A 23,254-nucleotide genomic window follows, 5' to 3' on the forward strand; every position below is an offset into this window, starting at 1 on the left:
TGCTCACATCATAATTAATTTTCTTCCAAACCATATTTTTATTCATTCATAGTATCTCATCAAATTACATATACCCTTTTATTAGGATCTTCGTTTGTTTTCTATCACTCCAACAAATAATGCAACAGTGGATTTCTCAGCAGATACATCTTTTTGAGTATCTCTGCTTATTTCCCTCGGATAATTCCTAGAAGTGGAATTATCAGACTAAAATTGTGAGTAATTTTAAGGCACATTATTGACATTATCAAATTCTCTCCAGAAATATCTTAGCAGTTTAAACTTCAAGAATCTGCATGTCAAAGTTTTAGTTCTTTGCTGTTGCTTGACATTGAAACACACCAAAACTATACATTTGCCTTCATGTAAATATTTGGTCATATCAATGAAGTTGTAGTAATTCCATATGTTAGTACTAACACTGAGTGTGCACTGTATTCCAGGTCTCCCTGACCCATTTAATACAACACACATACAAACGTGGACTTGTGAATGTGTACATACACACATATGTTCACAGGAGTCTGAAAAAGGAGGTTTTCCACATATAAACAAAAGATGCTAAGAATTCTTATTGTGTGAGGTGTTTCATTTATACACTAACTTAAAGGTGATATTATTAATAGAAAATTCTCTGAATAGAATATTATTTCACAATTTCCTTGTACCTATAAATAGACTGCCAATATTCTTACATATTCATGATTGGATTCATGAAAAATGAAGAAATAATAAAAGGGAGACAATAAAATCTAGTAATTTCCCGAAATTGAAAAAACCTACATCTCTTTGCACAGTAGGTTCCTTCAACAGCAGATATCTGTAAAAACACACTGTTCACTCTGTTGATCAGATATTAAAGCAGTGGAAATGCCAGAATTACTCTAAGAATTTGAAATACAGATTTTATCTTTCTGAATTTAATGTTAACATAAAATGTAAATTCAAAATTTAAGTATTGCTAAATATTTTTGAGTGTTTTCATATACTTATTTGCAAAGATTTTACTTTTATGTTGTGATAACATTTCATTATTTACTTCATTGGGTCTTTAGAGGACATATATATGGTTAACAGTATATCTGTTGATTGAATCTCAGGGCTGATACTACTTTGTTTATTCATGTATGCTAGATGTGCAGAATGAAATAACATTGGTGAGCTTAACCACAATTTAGATTTCTGGCCTCCGGAGAACAACCACACTGCAATGCTGCCTTTTCGAGTATTCCACCATAACCAAGTCATGAAGAGAGGGAATAGCCCAATTAATTAAAAGAGCTACGGTTGTATGCTTCCTTACCTCCAAAATAGGAAAACAAATTCCATAATTTGGACTGCTTCATGGGTATGGTAAGAGAGCAATTCTAGGTTAGTAAAACAAATAGTGGAAATTAGGAAATTTCCAAGTCCCTAATGCCATAAGAAGTCGAGCACCTTTTCCTATGCTTATTTACGTCTGCATATTTTCTTTGGTGCAGGGCCTATTTAGATCTTCCCATTTTTAAAATTGGGTTGTCTGCTTTGTTATTGTTGAGTTTTAAGTGTTCTTTGCATATTTTAGATACAAGTCCTTTATCAGATACGCGTTTTGCAAATTTTCTTCCTGCCCATGGCTGTCTTTTTATTCTCTTTACAGTGCCTTTTGTACAGAAGGAGTTTTTAATTTTAACGGAGTTCACTTTACCGGTATTCTATTTTATAGTGCTTTTGGTGTTGTATCAAACTCTTCACCAAACTCAAGATTTTCTCCTATGTTATATTCTAGCTGTTTTATAGTTTTGCAGTTTACATTTAGGTCTATGATCCATTGTGAGTTAATTTTTGTGCAAAGTATCTAGATTCATTTTTTAATTGAATATTCAGTTGTTCCTTCACCATCTGTTGAAAAGATGATCCTTACTCTATTGAATGGCCTTTGCTCTGATAACCTCAAGTCAATTAGAATCTTGCAAAAGAGGTTCCTTTGAAAGCAGCCTCTAGTAAGAACAGAATGCTCTGAGTACATTTTAAAATGGTTATATTTTTCCCTCCCTGTGCTGGTAACATGAGGGGATTTTTCTCCAATATTCACCCTGAGAGAATCTTCACATGCTTGGGTTCCTGGAGGTAAAACTCATGAAACTGTAGGGCTCCTCCTAAGACTGGGCCCCCGGAATACCTAACTCAAGCTTGTCCATACTGAGCCTCCAGCAGTTCATCAATCACAGCGTTTTTCTGCTAGTGCTGTCATCAGAGGTAACTTCTGCTCCTGGTCGGCTCTGATTCTCAGGATCCATCTTCCTCTGCATTTTTTAGGGTGACAGCTTACTCTGTGACCTCAATTCTCTGACAGATCTAAGAAGAGTTGTTATTTTACAAATTGTTCAGCATTTTTTCCTTTTGTAAAAATGGGAGAGGTGACTTCCAAGTTCTTTACATGTCAGAAAGGAAACTAGAAGTCTATCTTACTTTTTTACCATAGATTTGACAATAATTTCCAGGTAACCTTATGTAAATCAGTATACTGGTGTCTATGTATGCAATAAAGAATATTGGACAAAATCAATACTTTCAAAATAGTGTTCTATGATATGTTAATAGATAATCAAATAGAACACTATTTGCTGGTAAAACAAAACTGGAACACATTCATTGAAGTCTCTCAAAAGGCAGCTGATAAGTAGCAACTCTCTTCCCCATATGACTTCATCTGAGAAACAAAATGAAGGAGTAGCATTTGGAAATAAAAATATAACCTGAAGGATGCTCAGATTATGGAACGTTATTCTATACTGGACAAGTAAACTTGCTCAAACAGGATCCCCAAATTGGTCAAGCTATTCAACCCCTTGGGCCAAACCATGCAGGTCTGTGTGCTGCAATTTTCCCAGTGATGGAGAAGTACCTAGAGTAACAATGGCAACTAACTTTGCCCTATGAACAGTTTATCCTCAGGAGGAAGAAAGGAAGAGAAGAGTCATGCATATCAAGTTCTTGCTCCCATACTCACTAATCAAGTCTCACTTCACAACCGTTTGGGGCAAAGTGAGTAACAGTATAGATAGAGGCCAGGCGTGCATTTAAGAAAATTTTATCCATATAGGAACTACTGGAGTGGGGGAAAATCATTCTACCCTGACAACAGGGTTTAATAACTTTCAACATTATGGAGCCTTCATTAGGCCAGTGTCTACAGAGATTGTCCAAAATGGTCAGGATCAGACTGATTTGCTAACTCAGCTTTTCTTACTATCTAAATAGATCTCTCAAACTGGTAGTCTGCAACCAAGTGCAGACTCTGTTTTGCTGCTATACACAGAGTACTGCTTCTCCTTTCTTAATTTCTGCCAACATTTTTAACAGGGGATTTCACCTAAAGTTTAGATACACAGCTCCTCAAAAATCTATAGATGGCAACATTGGACCTTATTTCCAAATGGGAATAATGGCCTGCCCCTGAGTAACAGCTCTCCTTACTAGATAAATGGGAGTACTCTTCATTTTGCCAGTTTTCACCATTTCCTCAATGTGATCACGATGCTCTTACACAGGATTTGCCTCACTCATTCATGTGTCTCTCTTCTGCAGACATTTGGGTTTATGATCACTGCTCTAAAGAAAGCCAAGCTTAGTCATATGTTTGCACTCCTATCTCATCTACAGGTAACATAAGGAACTGGTTTGGGAGTTACTGGCTTTACAAAGCCAGTAAAACCTGAGCTGCCTCTGTTCCTATCCACAAACCTTCTTTCTCCACATTCCATATGCTTTGTTCATTTCTTTTACAACTTATCTCTTTTTCTGATTTTTATTCTGAGGTTGACTTTGAAAAATCAGCTACTATCCATGTTCCATATCCCCAGGCACCTGGATCTTGTGTGTATAACTTGTGTTTAAATCTCTAGGTCAGCCTAGTTGGAACCCTTAGAATCAGGATATCCACAGATGAAGGCTGCTAGAAAGGCCTATGGGTGTCTCCCCCTTTCCCTGCCTAGACTTCATAGGAGCTCAGGCTACACTTATTTATGCTGCAGTGTATACTGCTGATCCTAAGGCAGAGGCAGAAGAGCAGGGTTGTGAGTCAGAAAAAGCCGATCATACTGCCAAACTGGAGGAACCAGAGCAGATGGGAAGCCAGAGAAATAAGGCATAAAGGAGAATAAGAAAATTCTGGCACTTACTTGTAATCAAAAAGTTTTAATAAGCATAAAATTATTCTGACAGAGGGGAAGTTATGTGTTTTAATCAGGGCTTTTACTTTTCATTATAGTTGATACCCAGAAAAAGAGACAAGAGCAGACTTATCCATGAACAATATAAATTATCTTAAAATGAAAATTTTAACCTTTTTTATATTGGAACAACTTCCATATTTTTTTTCTTTTTACAAAGATAGTGATCACTTAATTTGTACAGTTCCAATAATGCTTACTTTTACATTAACACTTAAATGAAACTTGCCTTTGGTTACTGAATTTCCTTTTAAACATCTATCAGGAGACATTTGCGTGAGTTTTCTCCAAAGTCCTTTTTTATAAAGCAGGTGTGAGTCACAAGCAGCCAGTGCTGGAAGGGTACATTCAGTAATTCTTTTTTTTTTTTTTTTTTTAATGGTATGATAGGAGGGACCTTCTCTGAAAAGTCACTTTTATTTTATTTTTAAAATTTTTTATTCTTTTTAAATTTATTTATTTTATTTTATTTTTGGCTGTGTTGGGTCTTTGTTGCTGCATGCGGGCTTTCTTTAGTTGCCGCGAGCGGGGGCTGCTCTTCGTTGCGGTGCGTGGGCTTCTCATTGCGGTGGCTTCTCTTGTCGTGGGACATGGGCTCTAAGCACGTGGGCTCAGTAGTTGTGGCTCGTGGGCTCTAGAGCGCAGGCTCAGTTATTGTGGTGCACGGGCTTAGTTGCTCCGCGGCGTGTGGGATCTTCCCAGACCAGGGCTCGAACCTGTGTCCCCTGTATTGGCAGGTGGATTCTTAACCACTGTGCCACCAGGGAAGCTCCACCCAGTAATTCTTAAACTTTCTTTAGGTTCTGCCTCTTCTTAAACATAACATTTCTCAACACATAGAAGAGAATTCCCTTAATAATGCTGTAATATAAAATTGCTTTCTTACCATGGAAAGAAAGACAAGGGTAGAGTGGAGTTTAAAACGGCATTTGCTAGTCCTATATGACAGAGGAATCGCTACAATAGCATTTTTCTCAAAGGCACGGCCCTGGGTGAGGCCAGAGGTTAGAGGTGGCCATGCAAACTGAGGCAAGGGCAGGGGTGGGGCAGAGCACAGCAGGTTCATCTCACTGCTGGGGAGACACCAAGCCCCAGAGGGAAGGCTCCTAACATTTTATGGACCCCCGGGACTGGAGGAGGTTGAGGGGGAAGGGCTAGGAGTAGAAGAGTACTGAGAACTGAATCGAAGTTAAGTGTTTTCAAGCTCCCCTCTCTCCTCTTATAAGGAGGTCCTGGCAGAGATGTCTCAACAGGGTCTTAGTCAAGACCTACCATAAGGAGGCCTCACATAATTGGCCTCCAAATGGAGCACTAGGCTGGGGATGTAGATATGCATGAGGGCCTGAATCCTTGACTGCGATTCTCTGCAGAGTCTGCAGTGCACTTGCTATGGGCCAAGTCTGCTGTGGAGCAAGTAGCTTTCCACTGTGAGCTCTGCTGGGTTAACTGCTTTCACACAAACCATTTTCTTTTCCATCTCTGTGCATTTGCTCGTACTGTTCCAACCTCTTAGAAGAACCTTTATCTTCTCCTTCAGATGAACTCTTGTGTATTCTTCCGGCCCACATTTATCTCATCAATATTCAAGTTTTCCATAAAACATTTGCTTAAAATGAACTGAAACCCAAGAGAGATGGTCCCCTGCTCTAAGCCCCATGTTTTAAAGAGTCATGGATGTGGCCATCCTGTAACCAGAACCCATTTCTTCCATGCTTAGAGAATGTCCAGGGTATGCAGAAATCCAGAATTCCTTGTCCAAATGTCTTAACCCAATAGTATGTACAAGCCAAGGCATGGGGAGTGGCCAAGGGGTGGCTTTTGGGGATGGTGATGGGTAGAGGTTGAACAGTATATGCCAGGATGTCCACAGGCCCTTGCTATGCTAGTTGGAGAGTGGGATAGTAAAAGAAAAGGGGTTTCTGGAATTGAGCTTGTAGCCTTTTAATCCAGTACCACCAAGTTCCCATAGGAAACTCACTGGAGCTAAAAGAATGTCAGTTAGTACTGGGCTCTCCAAACAGTTATGAAAGTCCATGGTTTTAGTAGCTAGAACTTAAAACATATTTAGCATAAAATTTTGTTAGTTTGATTTTTAACTTTTAAATATTTAGGCAAACAGTGTGCAGGTCTCTATTTGTGCTCTTGCCTGAGTCTTGCAAATATTGGGAGTGGGCTTGTGTTTGTTATACCAGGTATTTTACCTGCAGTCTCTAAATTTAACTGTTTTCTTCGTCTCTGTGATTTCATAATACTTTGTATGTTCTTCTGTAGTTACATTTCCATGTGCTGTCTTAGTTACTCATCTTCATGGATTTTTCCCTCACAGAGCTATAAGTTACATCAGAAAAAGTGTTCTTTTCATTGCTACTTTCCTCTCTGCCTACACTGATGGTACCACATAAAAATTTAGATTCAGAATTTCTTCAGTCTTTACTTTTTTGAATTTCTTCATCCAAAAAGTCCCTCATGTTCCAGTGCTCTTGTCTTTATATATTGCTTTGCCCTTGTTATTTTACCCTGTTTAGAGTCCATAAACTTGTGCCTAAATGTCCACTTTGTTACTGATGTAAAAATATAATCATGAAGTTACTTCTTGAAGTTACTCCCAAGCTCTATACTTTACAGCTGGAACAAATCCCTGTCAGACCCAAGCCTACAAGACATGTCAGGGTTAAATCCTCACCCACAGTATAATTCCGTAGAAGTTAATTACACAAGGTATACAAGAAGAATTTAAATGATCATACAATAACACAAGAAGATTATACAATAATACAAGAAGATTTAGCATTATACACCACACATTGCACTGCATAGTTTATATTAGCTATATGACTTACAGTTCTCAGTTACCCTGAAAAGTAGAAATCATTATTTCCCTACTGACATTGAGGATATAAACGTGAAGAGATAAATTAACTTGACTAAACTCACGTAGTTTATGAATAACATATGTAGGATTCATACCCAGGTATATATTTCTTAAACCCTGATCCTTTCTTCTATATCTTTTGGTAGTCAACATCTCCCAAATGCTTAATATATAATTTTGGTCAATAAATGCCTGTTAAATTCATGAATGAACAAATTAATAAGAGAGATGGATGGATGGATGGATAGGTGGATGGATGAATATATAGTAGATTTATAGTTAGGAATAATTAGAAAATAAAGGTCATGTGTTGGGAATTAAAGTGTGGCCAGTTAATAAAGGTCCTTTATGCAAATGTAGGTCAAAATCTACCAAACCACAAACAGAAACATTTGAATTTCTTCATTAATTCATATAAGTAATACTCTCCCTCCTAGAAATCATTCAAAATAGAGATAATCATAGAAGAAGCTTTAAAACTTTAGTGTGCATCACACCAACCTAGGGCAGTTCTTCAAAGTGCAGAACCCTTGGCCCCACCTCCAGACATTGTGCTGCGGTGGGGCTGAGCGGCATATGTTAACAGTCCCACAAAATGATTCTGATGTACAAATCCATTAACTACACTTTGGGAATCTGTTACTGGAAGAAAGTAGCCAAGATATTTTTCCCCCTTTATCCTCAGAAAGAAGGAGAAAAGAATAATTTGATTCTTAATAGAGTCTTTACTAGAATGATCCATTTACAGTGCTTTGGTCCATGTCCCAATCTCAGTTTCAGGCATCTCATGGTGTCCTAAGCCACTCATGTGGGGCTTCATGCCCCACAGAACTGTGTCACTGCAGGTCGGTGCTCGCTGGCTGCGCTCCACGGCAGTTCTCACCAGGCAGCAGCGAATAGCACTCCAAGGAGGCTCTCTGCTTGCCGGCCTCAAGCTTTTCTAACTCAATCTTTGCTCTTTGTTTCCCTCCCTTCCACCTTTTCCTTCAACTTTAGGACCTTTCCTCTAGTCTAGGGGTAGAAAAGTCCTCTCTACAAGTTTTTATTTGAATCTATCTGTTGGATTCACCAGTGGCCTTTTAAATTAGTAGATCAATATTCAGAGCCTTTATTTTCTGGTTCAGTAGATTACTAGTTTTACAGCCTAGGAAAGGGGAAAACATTCAAAGTACAAGTGAGAGTTTATGAGAAGCAATGGAAATCCCTTAAATAAAACTACCAAGTAGTCAAACAAAAGACACTCGGAGTCCACAGAAAATAACTTGATAATCAATATCATGCTTTGAATTGTATAGAACAATCTGGTGATGTGAATAGAAAGGGCGGAATACTTTTTAAGTGACAACAGTAAGAAGTAATGACTCACTGCCTATCGATGATATGGCTAAAGTTTTCTCCAAAACATTAAGACTTGGTGACCAAATTAAGGTAGATTGAATAGTGATTTGATGCTTTAAATAGGAAAAAAAATTATCAAAATTTCTGCCATGTAACTTGTAAATTTTTGAAATTTTCTTTCTTCCATACTCCTCAAGGATCATGCTTAGACCCCATGAAAGAAGGACATTGTGAACTTTTGTTTAAACATGACATATTAAACACTTGTTTACTTGTGTTGCCTTCTAAACTCCCTTAAATTGATGATGAAAACGTTTTCAAAGGGAATATACCCCAAGTAAAAGTAAAAGGAGAATAACAAAACAGCATTACTGAAGCTGAGAGGCAAATGGAAAGGAGTTAGTTAGCTGACTTAGAAAAATAAATCTGAAACCAGAGCTGACAGTGGAGAAAACCTCCGACACAAGATGCCTTACCTGCACAACCGTAGAAGGGTTCAAGAACAGTGCACCCTAAATAGCTCTGAAAGTGCCAACGGAATTGAAAGCAACTAGCCTAACAGATCCCTTCCCGTCAATTCACACAGCAAAAAAATAACCTATCCTCATTCCAGCAGAAAACTGGCAGCTTACTTTCTCGAGATACTGAGCCCAAGAAACTGAATCCAGGGACGACAGGTACTACTAGTGACTGGAAGCAATACTGGAACAAGGGGATTAACTGAAGGACTATATTCCAATCCATGACACTAAAGGCCCTTTCTTGCTATTGCTCTCAGGATGTTGGCAAGATTCTCCCCCTTAAGCAAGAGACTGGAGAACTCTCTCAGAGGAATTTACCATCCATCCCAAATGCAAAAGAATCTGTAGATTTTGAAAATCAGACATCGTTCAAAAATTTCATGAGAGATTTTTTAAATTGTAGTGCCACTTGCTACTGAGAAATGCTTTCCATATACTAAGAGGTTCCAATCAGCTTTTCAGTGCTTCATTCTTAATATATTAGATAATCAAGGATTGCCAGATACTTGAGAAAAGCTGTGGCATGAAATACAGAGACCCAAACAAACAAAAAAAGGGGAATTAGAAATAATCAGAGCCAATTCAGAACAAGAAAAGGAAAACCATCACTAATAAAAAATAATTGTAAGAAATATCCAGTGATATATGATATATCCTTGAAAGAAAATTTAGGTATATTGAAAATGAAAGTCTAAATAACAGAAAATAGTTATTATATCGAAAACATAAAATGTGAAGTTAGGAGATGACGTTGATATACGAATACAATGTAAGGTTAGTAGAAAGTAACTATATTTGAATAAAAGTCTACTAAATAGTGCAAGCGTATTACATAAGAATATGGACAAACAGAAGAACTAAATGAGCACTAAAGTGGAGCTAAATTAGCGGTGGGTGGTTACTTCCGTGGAGTGGGAATCAAGGACTGGAAGGGGGGTGACGGGGAGAAGGAAACTGTTTTTCTTTTTTTAAATAAACTATATAAAACTATTTAATTTTTAAAACTACTTCCACGTATTATTTGATAAAAGATAATGTTACATTATAAAAATATTTAATTGCTATCCAGAAAATTTTAAATCTTCATAATATGTATTAATTTTCTAATAACTGAAAAACAAAATGCATAGCATCTGTTTCTGTTATTGTAGCTCCTAATCTTACTGCAGTACTTGGATATATAGATTCCTATCAGGATACTGCAGATGGCAAAATTGTATATGGGAAGCATGTAGTCATGAGCATCACGGAGCTTTAAAACCACTGAGCTATGTATTTCAAATGCCACATAATAATGGTGTGTGTGCAATCTTAAGATACAAAGTCTTAAGAGTCTGCTGTCTGTAATAGAAACATGACTGTACTGTACACAATGAATACATGTTATTCTTTATTTTATGTTAAAGACTTGTAGATGCAGCATAAAAGAAAATCTGTTCTTCAATAAAACTAGGATTCCAAATAAATCACACATCAAAAGAGAAACAAGCAAAACTTGTTTACCTGCATTGCTATTGTAACAGGCTCTTGGAGTCTTTGGTACACTATGAAATCATTTATTGTGTGTAGATTTCCAGGAAAGTACAAACAAATCAGAGCAAATCTGTTTGCCCCCTTAGGACAGAGCAAACTCTGAAGAGCGTATTTTGTCTGTTTGTATTTCTGTGCACTCTAGATTTAGGACTGAGGATGAAAAAACTGATTTAAAGGTGGTTTTCTGTGCTTCGTGAAGTTCGCTATTAAATTCCTACAATAAATTTCTTCCTTTCGTGAATAAACATGTTTCCACAGCCTTTAAGAATACAGGGTCTTTCTCTTTCAAGGTTTTATTGCCCACTCTCATCAGAAGCAAATAGCCAAGATTAACAATTTAGAATTATGGTGAAGAAGAAAAAAACCATAAAAGTAACACTCAATGTTTAACTGAGTAAGAATTTTATGAATAATTTTTAAATGAATACTGACAATCCTTATAGGACTTTAAAGTATATAATCATATATTATCTCACTTGATTGTATGGCAGGCAGGGCCATCATTTTACTGAGAAATAAATTTAGATTCAGGAAAGTTCCAGAAATTGCTCAATGAACAGGATGCAGGATCAGTCTCAGATTTATAACTTCTCATTCTGAGTCCAGTATTATTGCCCTGAATTCTCTATCACTTCACGAGGACACATATTAAAAGACTACCGATATTTTACCTGAATAGCAGGGAGGGGGTCTGATGTTTAAATTGACAATTCTGAACAAATGTCTACCTGTCTTCAAAACTTAGTTTAATTATTTGGGTCACATGAAGTAATTGCACTGACCTACTCATACGTGACCTCTCTGTACGCATAGATAATCGAACTAGGAAAATCCCCGAGTCCTTTATCCTTCAACTGATAGCTGAGGCATAATAATAAAGATTAAAAACAATGACAGTGACAAAGATAATGATTTTGGTAGCTAACAATGATCACTTACGATGTGACAGGCGCTAAGTGCTATAAGTATCATTTTTTTCATTTTTTTAATTGAAGTATTGTTGACATACAATATTATATAAGTTCTAGTACAACACAGTGATTTGACATTTATATACATTATGAATTGATCACCACAATACAAGTTTAGTAACTATCTGTCACCATACAAAATCACTGCAATATTATTGACTATATTTACTATCCTGTACATTACATCCCTGTGAAGTGTGTACCTCTTCACCTATTTCACTCACCCTCCTACCTTCCTCCTCTCTGGTGATCACCACTTCTCTGAATCTATGAGTCTGTTTCTGTTTTGTTATGTTTGTTCACTTATTTTGTTTTTCAGATTTCACATACAAGTGAAATCATATGATATTTGTCTTTCTCTGTCTGGCTTATTTCATTTAGCATTATATACTCTAGGTTCATCCAGGTCATTGCAAATGGAAAGATTTCATTCTTTCTTATGGCTGAATAATATTCCATTGTGTGTGTGTGTGTGTGTGTATCACATCTTCTTTATCCACTCATCTATTGATGAACACTTATGTTGCTTCCATATCTTAGCTGTTGTAAAAAAATGCTACAATAAACATAGGGGTGCATATGTCTTTTCAAATTAGTGTTCTTGTATTCTTTTGATGCATACCCAGAAACTGCTGGATCATATGGTACTTCTATTTTTTGAGGAACTTCCATACTGTTTTTCATAGTGGCTATACCAATTTATATTCCCATCAACAGTAGTGCTGTACGTATCTTAATCCTCATTACAATTTTATGAAATTGGCACTAGAATTATACACATCCTGGAGCTAAGAAAAATAAAGAGTAGAGGTTAAGTCACCTACCTAGAAACAGGCAGCTAAAAAATGGAGGATCTATGCAGTGTGGCTACAAAAAAGTACCTATGCCTAAATTCTCTAGTTATGGCTTTGTGACACTTTCTCTTTTGCAACCTCAGGTGCACATGTAAATCGAATTAGTTTCCCCACTTAGAAACAACTATTCCTTCTGAAGTTTATATTACACCTCTAGAAACACTTTTTCATTAATCTCACAGTTCCCATGGTACCCAGTAAAGTCATGAACAAAGAACACCAAATTAGGCAATGTATTTTTATACCCATTTGGATGCCTCATTACGTGATACCGTGTATCCAAATGAAAACTGTGAATTCTTCACTGAGCAAGACCAGAGGTGGGCACTAGTTTGTCAGGAAGCAATTCTGAGCTCTGAGCTCCACAAAAGGTTCCAGATGAGTTATAAAGCCGCACGCCACAACCACAAAATGCTATCTGGGAAGCGACAACAGGCTGGACAAGGACCTTCGCCTCAGGGTAGCCTTGGAAACCAGCTTCACCAACCACAAACACTCAGAATATTAGCCTCCACTTTAAGTGTAAAAGCACTCTTCTCATCCTCCACATACCCAGAGGCCATCCTGGAGAGAAGCCAGGAAGGCATTAGGAAATTGAATCTCTGCAAGACTAGGAAGTTTTCCTATTTGTGACTGACTATTGCATAAAATAAACTATTGAAGTTACCAGTTTTGAACATGAGTACTGAAAATCGAATCTCCAATCCCTCTAGGCATCTTGTGAAAACTTGAGACAAAGACTTGATTAGTCCAAAATTAAACAAAGGCCTTACATTTCCACTGAACACAGAAGCTGTAGTTTCAATAAATGCGTTTAAATACTTATAAACCTCATGGGGCCAGTTGATGATGGCTGGCATTGAACTATGCCTCTGACATCATCCGGAACAAGCGATGTCTTGTCTATATGCCTCTTTGTCTATGCCTTTGCCCTTGCTCACCTGCATTAGTGTGTATGTCCCTTCCCTACTTACCTTACCCCCTTCTGTTATAATCTGAAGCTTTGGTCAATTTATAACTTTAGCCTCACACCTACTCTTCCTCTCCTTCTTTTCTGTCCTCGATTCTTTCTAAATTAGTTAATTCTATGGTTGTCATAGAAAGTACAGTTACAAAAAAAAAAATCCTGAAGAGACTGTTTTTATTGGAAAAAAGGAATAAGTGAAGACTGAGAAGTGAGTGGGGTTGTGAGGTGAATGACAGAAGAAGAAAAATCAAGTTTCTGCAACACAGCATCAGGAGAACACGAGACAACTGCCAGGGCCTGAGGTATCAGAGAGGACAAGGCAGGAGGGTAAGACAGTCCCTCTAGACTTCGCTGTGCTCCAACAAGAAAGTTTAATAAATAGGGTGAGAGCTTCCCTGGTGGCGCAGTGGTTGACAGTCTGCCTGCCGATGCAGGGGACACGGGTTCGTGCCCTGGTCCGGGAAGATACCACATGCCACGGAGCGGCTGGGCCCGTGAGCCATGGCCGCTGAGCCTGTGCGTCCGGAGCCTGTGCTCCACAACGGGAGAGGCCACAGCAGTGAGAGGCCCGCGTACCGCAAGAAAAAAAAAAAAAAATAGGGTGAAAGGTAGAGATTTCCTCTTTGGTTAAGGAGCCAAAGGTGAGACTAACAGGCTGTTCAGTATATTTGTCCATAAGGAGGTCCAGATTATTCTGCAGTCCAGAGCACTCACAGTCAGGAGGAGAATCTCTCCTAGGTAACAGCTTCAGCTACAATTACCTCACGCTTTCCTAAACATATGTGCATGTGCACTGTCAGGGGGCTGCTTCTTTTTGTCCCACACATATTTTTACTAAGTCTTATTTACCTGGATGTCTTTCGCTTCCAGTTGTAGTAATGTCCGGGTAACTCTCTGCTCTATGGTTCCCATGTCTGAAGTTGCTTCAGATGCTTTGCTGGCCTGCTTTTGTTCCTTGAAGACAAATCTTCAAGTGACCAGTTGTACATGTTGCGCTCTCCTGGTTGGGTCTGTTAAGGAAAAATTGTACCAGACATGATGAGAAGACAGAAGTTAATTTTATGATATCATTGCCACTGACAGAGGAGAGAGCATAGAGCAACTATGAATACCCAATTCCCCAGAGACAAAAAGCTGGAGAATTTTTAAGAGCTAGGCAGGGGTACAAAGAGAGGTGGGCAGGCCTTCTGGTCATCTGTATTTGGTAACTAGCTTTACCCAGAGGAAAAGTAAACATTCTCTTATCTTCATGACAGGAGGTAGTTTTACAACTTGGAACAAGGCAAGTCCCTTTTCAGGCCCCTACCTCCCACAGAAAGAGGAAGCCAGGGGTGCAATCTTCCTTGATGATTGCATTTCAAAGAGATGGCTCCCAGGTTCTTGAGAAACTCAGTCCTGGGTTGTAAAACTGACAAGAGCCCGGAAGAAAATTTACACACATTTCAAAGGGGTAGAAAAGGGTTTACAATTACAAGTTTAAAGTAAATGCTCAGGACTTCCCTGGTGGTGCAGTGGTTAAGAATCCACCTGCTAATGCAGGGGACACGGGTTTGACCTCTGGTTGGGGAAGATCCCACATGCCGTGGAGCAACTAAGCCTGTGTGTCAAAACTACTGATCCTGCGCTCTAGAGCCCTCCAGCCTCAACTACTGAGCCCACGAGCCACAACTACTGAAGCCCGCGCGCCTAGAGCCTGTGCTCCGCAACAAGAGAAGTCACCGTAATGAGAAGCTCACACACCACAAGGAAGAGTAGCCCCTGCTCGCCACAACTAGAGGAAGCCTGAGCACAGCAATGAAGACTCGATGCAGCCAAAAATAAATAAATTTACTAAAAGAAAGTAAATGCTCTAAGAAAAGGGAGGTCAAAGGCCTGGAATCAGGAAGAAATCTGTCTGAAGCTTCGTCAGGCTGGGTGAAGTATTAAGGTCATCTTGGTCAGGCCACAGTCACAGTTATCACTGTGGACACTTAGACTCTTCAGTAGCTCTAAGGAAACCAGAAAGTAGCCATTAGTGCAGCCTGGATTACTGCTTTCAGGAACATTGCTTTGACTTTGCTGCCACTCTTACCAGTGTCCCATCAATGTCAACTCTACTCAGTTGTCAAATGACTATTTTTTGATACTTACCTGGTTGAGCATTCTATACTAAGCACTCAGAGTTGAAGGTGGCCTTCATACTCATACAGCATGGGTTGTCCCTGCTCTTAAACATTCACTATCATGTCCACTATGAGCAAAGCTCCTGTCTGCCTTCGCCATAAAGGTAAAACAAACCAAAACATAGGAAAACAAAAACAGAAACAAAAAACTAAAAAGTGAGAGGGTACTTCTTCCCCTTAGGCAAGTTTTATACTCCTCCTATGGTGTTCTGGGCTATATAAAGTAATACTAAAGGACTTTGGAAAGACAAATAGAAGAAACAGAATCCTTTTTTGGCATAATAACTAGTGTTATACTATTGTACTAAATCTCAACGTTAGAAATGCATGTTTCTGCTATAGAGTATTCTCTCAGTTAAGGGAGGGCATCTTTCCCTCATGCTTTACACACATTTAGTGGCTGTGAGGCTCTCAATCCTCCCACATGTGCATATGTTTTAAAGGAGATACCATAAAGAACGGAACATCTGCAGAAGAGGCAGAGGCTTAGAGATAAAAGGACCCTGTGGGGGAATGTGGCAATATTAAGAGATAAGGGACCAAGACAAATGAGATAAAATAAAGGGACACAGAAGAAGCAGTTCTCTTGTATCTCTTCACTGTGGATTTATTGAACTGAACCTACTGGAGAAAATAACCAATTTGCCCCATTCTCTGGGTTCCATACAAAAATCTCCAGTGATGGGCCATACTCTCTTATATTTTTGGACGTTAAAGGCAGAACACTGTTTAATTAAAAAGAATGAAAAACGGGGAGAGGTAAGAAGGAAGAAAGAAAGGATAGGAAACTATTTATAGCAATCTATTTTTTTTCCAAATAACAGATAAAGGGATTTTGAGATCATGGTCTTTTCATCTTTGCTTATAGGGAATTTCACTCCACTCAGCATTCTAAGCTTGGCATTAAACTTATTAAATTACTCACTACAACCTTATGAGGTAGGTAGCAATATACCCATTTTCTAGGAGCAGAATTTTAAACTGTAGGTGAGAAAGACCTTGCTCGAGTCACATAAAAGGTAAATAGTGAAACCAACAATCAAGCGCAGACAAGCCGGCTCAGAACCCTGTGCTTTAACATGTGACCCCTCTGTCTCACTAGGTGCTCCTTTTCTATATTGAAATGGTACAGGATATCATAAGAGGAAAGTAGCTAATCCTAACATTTCAGTTAGTAAGGCCCTCTTTCACCTTCACCACTTCTCTCAGAGTTGACACCTTGGACAGGAATGCCACTTACCTTGAACATCAGTCATGGCATACATCATCTGAGATAATTAGATCCCAAGCTTTGAATAGCTGTAGAACAGAGGAATGAATTATCCTTGGCTGTTTTTGCATGTTTGCACATAATCAAATTTAGAAGAGTAGAATTTAGTACAGAGTGAAATGTGGTAGCCACAAGTCTAGAGAAAGGGTCAAGGAAGTAAATGAACAAAACATATACTGAAAGCTGTTGTAAAGAGTGTTTGCCATACATCTGCCATATAAGAATTAAAAAGCTAAAAAATGGATAGGGTACTCTATACTGACTGAAATTATTAAGAGTCAGAAACACTGTCCATAGGAATGGAAATGCTGACCACACGGAAGCAAAGCACACTTATTATCACAGGTTTATCAGACATAAAGACACCCAGCATGGAGTTCAACATATTTTACATACCTACACTGGCTGACTAAGGAGTACTATACAAGGTTATCCCAAATTAACTTTCCAACACACTCTCTCTGATCCTATTAATGTGTTAAGGGGCCACACTAGAAATGTGAAGAATCAGTGAAGCTAGTAAATTTTCCTTTTATCATTGGGATGGGCTATATGGACAGTCTCCATCCACAGCTAAATAAATGAGGGAAGAATAAGTTATCTACCTGAAAGGATGATCAGGAAAATTTTTGTAAGGATATTCCATGAGCTAAGCCATGAAGATGAATAAATAGTCATAAAGAATACGGGGGGGTGGCTTCCCTGGTGGTGCCGTGGTTGACAGTCCGCCTGCCAATGCAGGGGACGCGGGTTTGTGCCCCGGTCCAGGAAGATCCCACATGCCGCGGAGCTTGCGCGTCCGGAGCCTGTGCTCCGCAATGGGAGAGGCCAAAACAGTGAGAGGCCCGCGTACAGCAAAGAAAAAAAAAAAAAAAAGAATACAGGGGGGAGGGAAACATGAGTAAAAATAATGTTCTAGAGAATTAATGTAGTTAGGAATGGCAGGATATAAAATATGTATATGATACTTCTAGATGAGTTTAAAGTGAAAAATAAGGGTAGAGAGATAAAGAAATGCCAGAAATCATAAAGCTTTGGAGATCATACCTAGGTGTCGGTACTGTGCCATAAAAGTGACTTCAAATTACTAAAGAATTTTTACTTTGGGAAGTACATTTAGAGATTTTCATAAAAAGAAATTAAGTTTTAGAGCAGTAGGGAATGCTTGGAAGAGGTGAAGACTGGAGACAGAAAGACCAATTTGAAGATTATAATAATCAAAGTCAGAAAAGAAAAGAATTCTTTTTTAATTAATTAATTAATTAATTAATTAATTTATAACATCTTTATTGGAGTATTATTGCTTTACAATGGTGTTAGTTTCTGCTTTATAACAAAGTTAATCAGCTATACATATACATATATCCCCATATCTCCTCCCTCTTGCATCTCCCTCCCACCCTCCATATCAAACTACTCCAGGTGGTCACAAAGCACAGAGCTGATCTCCCTGTGCTATGCTGCTGCTTCCCGCTAGCTATCTATTTTACATTTGGTAGTATATAAATCCATGCCACTCTCTCACTTCGTCCCAGTTTACCCTTCCCCCTTCTGGTGTCCTCAAGCCCATTCTCTACGTCTGCGTCTTTACTCCTGCCCTGCCACTAGGTTCATCAGAACCTTTTTTTTTTCTTAGATTTCATATATATGTGTTAGCAGATGGTATTTGTTTTTCTCTTTCTGACTTACTTCACTCTGTATGACGGAGTCTAGGTCCATACAACTCACTACAAAGGACTCAATTTCATTTCTTTTTATGGCTGAGTACCATTCCACTGGATATATGTGTCACATCTTCTTTATCCATTCGTCTATCGATGGACACTTAGTTTGCTTCCATGTCCTGGCTATTGTAAACAGAGCTGCAATGAACATTGTGGTACATGTTTCTTTTTGAATTATGGTTTTCTCAGGGTATATGCCCAGTAGTGAGATTGCTGGGTCGTATGGTAGTTCTATTTTTAGTTTTTAAAGGACCCTCCATACTGTTCTCCGTAGTGACTGCACCAATTTACATTCCCACCAACAGTTTAAGAAGGTTCCCTTTTCTCCACACCTTCTCCAGCATTTATTGTTTGTAGATTTTTGATGATGGCCATTCTGACTGCTGTGAGGTGATACCTCATTGTAGCTTTGACTTGCATTTCTCTAATGACTAGTGATGTTGAGCATTCTTTCATGTGTTTGTTGGCAATCTGTATATCTTTGGAGAAATGTCTATTTAGGTCTTCCACCCATTTGTGGATTGGGTTTTTGTTTTTTTGATATTGAGCTGCATGAGCTGCTTGTAAATTCTGGAGATTAATCCTCTGCCAGTTGATTCATTTGCAAATATTTTCTCCCGTTCTGAGTGTTGTCTTTTCATCATGTTTACAGTTTCCTTTGCTGTGCAAAAGATTTTAATTTTCATTAGGTCCCATTCGTTTATTTTTGCTTTTATTTCCATTTCTCTAGGAGGTGGGCCAAAAAGGATCTTGCTGTGATTTATGTCATACAGTGTTCTGCTTATGCTTTCCTCTAAGAGTTTTATAGTGTCTGGCCTTACATTTGGGTCTTTAATCCATTCAGAGTTTATTTTTGTGTATGGTATTAGGGAGTGTTCTAATTTCATTCTTTTCCATGTAGCTGCCCAGTTTTCCCAGCACAACTTATTGAAGAGGCTGTGTTTTCCCGATTGTATATTCCTGCTTCCTTTATCAAAACTAAGGTGGCCATATGTGCATTGGTTTATCTCTGGGCTCTCTATCCTGTTCCATTGATCTATATTTCTGTTTTTGTGCCAGTACCATACTGTCTTGATTACTGCAGCTTTGTAGTATAGTCTGAAGTATGGGAGCCTGATTTCTCCAGCTCTGTTTTTCTTTCTTAAGATTGTTTTGGCTATTCGGGGTCTTTTGTGTTTCCATACAAATTCTGAAATTTTTTGTTCTAGCTCTGTGAAAAATGACATTGGTAGTTTGATAGGGATTGCACTGAATCTGTAGACTGCAGAATTACAAAAGTTCATGAGAGATTACTACAAGCAATTATATGCCAATGAAATGGACAACCTGGAAGAAATGGACAAATTCTTAGAGAAGCACAACCTTCTGAGACTGAACCACGAAGAAATAGAAAATCTAAACAGACCAATCACAAGCACTGAAATTGAGACTGTGATGAAAAATCTTCCAACAAACAAAAGCCCAGGACCCAATAGCTTCACAGGTGAATTCTATCAAACATTTAGAGAAGAGCTAACACCTATCCTCAAACTCTTCCAAAATACAGCAGAGGGAGGAACACTCCCACACACATTCTACGAGGTCACCATCATCCTGATACCAAAACCAGGCAAAGGTATCACAAAGAAAGAAACTACAGGTCAATATCACTGATGAACATAGATGCAAAAACCCTCAACAAAATACTAGCAAACAGAATCCAACAGCACATTAAAAGGATCATACACCATGATCAAGTGGGGTTTATCCCAGCAATGCAAGGATTCTTCAATATACACAAATCAATCAATGTGATACAGCATATTAACAAATTGAAGGAGAAAAACAATATGATCATCTTAATAGATGCAGAACAAGTTTTCAACAAAATCCCACACCCATTTATGATAACACCCTCCAGAAAGTAGGCATAGAGGGAACTTACCTCAACATAAGAAAGGCTAGATATGACAAACCGACAGCCAACATTGTTCTCAATGGTGAAAAACTGAAACCATTTCCACTAAGATCAGGAACAAGACAAGGTTGTCCACTCTCACCACTGTTATTCAACATAATTTTGAAAGTCCTAGCCACGGCAATCAGAGAAGAAAAAGAAATACAGATTGGAAAAGAAGAAGTAAAACTGTCACTGTTTGCAGATTACATGATACTATACACAGAGAATCCTAAAGATGCCACCAGAAAACTACTAGAGCTAATCAATGCATTTGGTAAAGTAGTAGGATACAAAATTAATGCACAGAAATCTCTTGCATTCCTATACACTAATGATGAAAAATCTGAAAGAGAAATTAAGGAAACACTCCCATTTACCATTGCAACAAAAAGAATAAAATGCCTAGGAATAAATTACCTAAGGAGACAAAGGACCTGTATGCAGAAAACTATAAGACATTGATGAAATTAAAGATGATACAAACAGATGGAGAGATATACCATGTTCTTGGATTAGAATGATCAACATTGTGAAAATGACTATACTACCCAAAGCAATCTACAGATTCAACGCAATCCCTATCAAAGACAAGAATTCTTAAGAGATCACAGGACTCTCATTCTGGTTTTTATAATTGCAGCAGAATCACTAGGAGAGATGGATGGATAGAGAGACAGATTAGATAGATAGATAGATATACAGAGATATAGATAGATAAGATAGAGATAAATATACTTACATAATTTATTAGAAAAGTCTGCCCTTGCACAGCTGCGGGAGTTGGTTAAAGAGTCTGTGTTAAGATTGCTCTACTGGACTTCCCTGATGGTGCAGTGCTTAAGAATCTGCCTGCCAATGCAGGGGACACATGTTCAATCCCTGGTCCAGGAAGATCCCACATACCACGGAGCAATTAAGCCCATGAACTCTAGAGCCTGCTAGCCACAACTATTGAGCCCACTTGCTGTAACTACTGAAGCCCACGTGCCTAGAGCCCGTGCTCCACAACAAAGAGAAGCCACTGCAGTGAGAAGCCTGTGCACTGCAATGAAGAGTAGTCCCCGTTCGCCACAACTAGAGAAAGCCCGCACGCAGCAACAAAGACCCAAAGCAGCCAAAAAAGCAAAAATAAAATTAAAAACAAACAAAAAAAAGATTTCTGTATTCACATCTGATCCTAGAGGTTGAAATCCGTAGGGCAGCCAGTGAGAAACAGAAGATGGATATGAAGAATAAAGATAAGAATAAAGATAGAATAAAGATAAACTGGAACCCATGAACATGGGCTGGAACCCACAGGACAGACTGGAACCTAAGTGTCTTACTGCCTCCAACTTTATGACATAGCTATCCTCAGGAGAAAATCATGCTCTTACCCATGAACTTAAAAAAACGCTTGGCCCAGGACTTGGAGAAGTTGAAGACAGAGCTCAGAGAAAGTGGAGCAATTGATGCCTCAAGCCAATGAGACAAACTAGCAGGTAGGTGACAACATGCCTGAGATATAAGACTTCTTGCTGCCCTTCCACCAACACTGTAAACAGTAAAAAAAAAAAAAAAAAAAAAAAAAAAAAAAAAAAAAAATTGTGCTTCACTTTTACCTTCTAATCTCTAAAATACCACTTTTGTGACCCATTTTAATAAAATATACAATGAAGGGTATTCTGGGAAATGAAATGTCGTTCACCCTAGCCCTGTTGACACAATACAAAGACACAAGCAAAGACTGATATGAAATGGTTTGATAAAAGCAGAATAGGAGTTCATGTCTGATTAGATATGTCTCATGGGGTGGAACAATATTAAAAATGAAGAATTCATTAAATTTGGTAGCTGCAATCCAGTACAATGAAATTTCAGGGGTAGATTCTGAAACCAGAGACTAAAAATATAAATGGGAATTATCAACAGGAAGAAAGTTCTTTCCAGGAATTTGGAAAGCAAAGGGCAGAGAGAGGAACATAGCTTTGGAGGAACCACAGTAAGTGTAGTAAAATAATGATAACAATAATATGGAAGATTTGCAATATAGCATATATTTAGGGCCTTCTGTAAAGAGCCAGTGAGTGTAGACAAGTTAAAATTTAGACAAGAAGGGAGTAATATGAAGAAACAACAATCCTTAGAGGCCAGGAGAATATTATATATGAGTACAAACACATAGGTGGAGAGATAAATGCCAACCTAAGAAGGGACACATTTTCTCTTAGAAAGAGGGAATAAAAGGTAAAAGCAGAGCTTGTCATAATTAGTCATCACAATATTTCTGAAATGTTCAATTCTATACAGGTTTACTGACACCTAAAAAGTGAATGTTTTATTATTAGTTTTTTTCTTATACAAGCTTTATAATATTGTCTAGACACAATACTATCAATTGTACTTGTGTCTAGACAAATTAAGTCTCTTGAAGTTTTATTAAGAAATCAAAATTTTATATAATATTTACAATATGAAAGCTTACAATATTAAGTGATATATTTTAATATATGGGTATGTGTGTGTGCTTAGTAAAGATTCTACGTGAGTTGAGTTAGATTCTAAATTATCACTAGGATAATGCAAGTTGAATTGTAAAGCTATTGTACTTGAACTTGTCAAACAGATTTGCAGTATATAATGTTACATATATTTAGATTTGATAATATCTACGGTTCTAGGATTTGCCATGTTACCTCTCTGGTGTAAATTGCACTTATTCTTCTAGCAATATCTGTTAATTAAGTGTTCAGAGTATACAAAAAACTTTTGGAAATTTTCTAAAATAAAAAAGTAACTTTTAAAGATATATCTAAGGGATTAAAGTTAACTTCGATATGCACGCACACTTCTTGTTAAGGAAGCAAGTCAGCTATTACCTTAAAAATTAAGGTCACATCTTGTTTTGCT

At 38.0% G+C, this 23,254-nt stretch overlaps 1 protein-coding gene across 12 annotated transcripts in view; it reads right to left on the reverse strand.

Moving 5' to 3' along the window:
• Positions 1-23,254, reverse strand: part of LOC307175034 (uncharacterized protein) — a 527,231-nt gene that overhangs the window by 423,004 nt on the left and 80,973 nt on the right. For all 12 annotated transcript variants that reach the window (XM_079899803.1, XM_079899796.1, XM_079899801.1 and 9 more), the window contains one exon: positions 14,120-14,280. The gene's annotated coding sequence lies outside the window, so the exon portion shown is untranslated. The remainder of the gene's footprint in view (positions 1-14,119; positions 14,281-23,254) is intronic.

The sequence above is a fragment of the Stenella coeruleoalba genome, assembly GCF_951394435.1.
Source record: "Stenella coeruleoalba genome assembly, chromosome: 16".
NCBI lineage: Eukaryota > Metazoa > Chordata > Mammalia > Artiodactyla > Delphinidae > Stenella > Stenella coeruleoalba.